This window comes from Pristiophorus japonicus, chromosome 20, assembly GCF_044704955.1.
Source record: "Pristiophorus japonicus isolate sPriJap1 chromosome 20, sPriJap1.hap1, whole genome shotgun sequence".
NCBI lineage: Eukaryota > Metazoa > Chordata > Chondrichthyes > Pristiophoridae > Pristiophorus > Pristiophorus japonicus.
In genome coordinates, this window is record NC_091996.1 from 56,429,125 (window position 1) to 56,432,087 (window position 2,963).

General features: G+C 48.3%; 1 non-coding gene across 1 annotated transcript; it reads left to right on the forward strand.

Moving 5' to 3' along the window:
* Positions 1–556: 556 nt before the first annotated feature.
* Positions 557–708, forward strand: LOC139233251 (U12 minor spliceosomal RNA). The gene has a single exon (XR_011588170.1). It is a non-coding gene; the product is annotated as a U12 minor spliceosomal RNA (small nuclear RNA).
* The last annotated feature ends 2,255 nt before the right edge of the window (positions 709–2,963 follow it).

Here is a 2,963-nt window from a genome sequence, read left to right on the forward strand (position 1 = left end):
GCAAGATCATCAGCAGGCCGGGGCCATTAGAGGGAACAGCGTGCGGCGGCATACCTCTTCAGGGAGCAGTGCCTGCTGCTGCAGGAGGGCGACAGCTGACTGCAGTGCGGGCCAGTACAGCAGGAGGGGTGAAGGAGTGGCAAGAGTTCGTAGAGGGATGTGACCAGGGCCCAGGAGAGGCAAGGGTCCAGGGGCAGCATGGGCCAGCCCACACTGCGATATGTGTGCGCACGAGGTCCGTGCAGCAGAGCTGGTCTCCAGTCGTCTTGGTTAATCCTTGCCACTGGACCAAGGCCGAGCTCTTTCAAGCCCGTGTGTGGCTGGTGTGCAACGTTAAAAAAATCCACGCACAGGCATCTTCCACCCTTCAAGATATAGTTCGGGATCCGGAATATTAGGTCCTTCATTGAAACACCTATGAGCTCATCCCTTTTCGGCATGGAAGCAAGTCATCCTCATTCCGAGAGACTGCCTATGATGATGATGATGAAGCCCGTGTCCTCACCCATATAAAATCTGATTCCACATTTCCCAGGTGCTAAGTCACACACAGGGTTTGCTTTAAACTAATGAGTAAGGAAAATAAATGGTCTGGGGTGACGCCCAGCTTCTCGCCGCCTCGTGCGAGAGGAATTTTTGAGCTGGTGTAGGTCACCCTCGTGGCGACCCGCCTGCTTTGCGGGATGCCGCAGTGCAGTGATCTGCCCGGAAAAAAAAAGAGAAAAAAACAACCCAGTAAGAAGTTTGCCAAACTGTGAAGCCAATACTTAACCATTTTCTTTGTTATTCTATGACTATTTTTCCTGTTCTCACTTATGTTTTCAGGAGCCTTTCTCGTGCTGGTGCCCTCTTTACCCACCGCACGGGTGCCACAATGGGTTTTCCCTCAGGAATCTCCCTTATAGCTATGTTTTTTTGGAGGAAGAAGAGGAGGATCAATGGAGGGATTCAAGAATGTCAGGCTAGACCAGGGCTGTTCTACATTCACCCATCAGTCCCTTTACCCGATAATCCTAGAATCCTAGAGTGCTAGAAATTCAACAAAACTTGCCACTGACCGTTTCTCGGCACTATTTGGGCTGTAAATTTTTTTTACCGTCCAGAAATTGCCATTGCCCAACTCTGGAAGTTTGGTCAAAACTTATCCGACCTTGGCAGTAGCGATCTCTAGCGGGCGGTGGCGATCGAGTTATCGTGCAAGATCGAATCAATTTTTCAGTTCGAAAAGCACGGTCTTCTGAGCAAGGGGGTTTTTTTCGCCAAAGTTTTTTCAGTGTTCTGCATATGCGCGCGTTTTTTTTTTCTTCAAATGTTTTTTTTCTCCAAGGCCGGCTCTGGGCTGTAAGGGAGGATCTGTGAAAGTATTCAGTGAGCAAGAGTAAATGAGATGGAGAGTGAATGAGTGTGAGGAGGGAGGGGGAGGATTGCAATAGTGTGACTGGAGCGTGGTACGAGGAGGAAGCAGTAGGTTGCTCACAGTGCACCTCACAGTGCAAAGGGATGGGCTTTAGCCAAGCTGATGGGGGTGTAGAAGCAGGGAGGGAGAATCTGCACATACACATCACTCCACTACAATCAGCTGGCAGCAGTATGGGAGCGGCAATCCCCCAGGGCCATGTGGGAGCCAGTTGCTGCTGAGAAGGCAGTGCAATCATTACAGAGCACCAAGAGGGGACAAATCACATTGCAGATGCTGGAATTCCCATCACCGGGGAGGGAGGGGAATCGCTCCAGCTTGCTTCACCCACAAAATCCAGGGGATTTAACTCAGGAGCAATGTTACAAACACAGGAACAGTTCCTGCAGAGGATGCAATCACCTCTTTCTTGCTTTCTCTCTCACTCACTCTCACTCTCTCTCTCTCTATCTTCCCCAAAGGGGTGCAGCTTGCATTAAACAGACGGAACCTCCTCTTGCCCTTCTGTTTTTTTGGCATCTGCTGAAGGCACTGAGTCTCGCTGTTGTGCGGGTTCCACAGGTGTTGGCTGCCCTTGGGCACTGGGAGCTGGCCGGCCACCCAGAAACCATTGCGGAAACACTCCGGGGCGCGAACAGAGGCGGCAACATAACGAAAATTCAGCTCAGATTTGTGCTGAGTGGCCTATCAGTTATCGCTTCTTAGAGCAATTTAGGGACAATTATGTCAAGGTCGTGTGTTTTATGTTACAATCACTAAATCATACATTCCCATTCAGTTATGCTTTCTAACCTATGAACCAGAAAATCATTGGGTGCAGTTGGCAAAGGCTTATTTTTGAATGTTTAAACCAACCAAAACAGCACTGAATGTGCCACGGCTGATATTGCCCCACTCCCCCATAAAAGCTTCTTAAAACTCAACTACCATCAAAATTTAAAATAAAATTCATGGCTGTGTTTAAAACCCATAGTTCACCGTGAGAGCTATTACCTCCATCTATAAACCATACCTTTCAGGCAAATATTCCTGAAGTTTTAGACTTTACATCAACTTTCCTCGAGAAAATAGACCAATCCACACTGATAACGTGACACTCAAAGGCAATATGGTCAACATCAGCACTGGTGTGCTCATTACTGAACCTTCATATAGTGAGGGGCAGTAATGAGACTCTCTGGGAGAAGGATTTTACACGCAACAATCTCATGTCTTCAGCAGATCCACAGGGATGGACTACAAGTTGGAATCAGCGATTTCATTCAAAGACTAACAGCTTTTCTAGTTATATTGGAAATGTCTTTGGATTCCAGCCCAGTTCTCATTGAGGTGGCTGCAAGTAAACCATCTGACACTTTGGTACTGTGTTGCATTTGACATTTATGGATCTAGTTAGCCTACAAGCGTAGACATCTCAGGTACCTCAGGGCATCTCATGTACCTCTCATGTATCCTCCTGCCTCTGTCTCAGGTGAGACCAGCTCCCTCAGCACAGACTGGGCCTTGGATCCCAGACACCGCTGCTCTGTGGATCTGATTATGCATG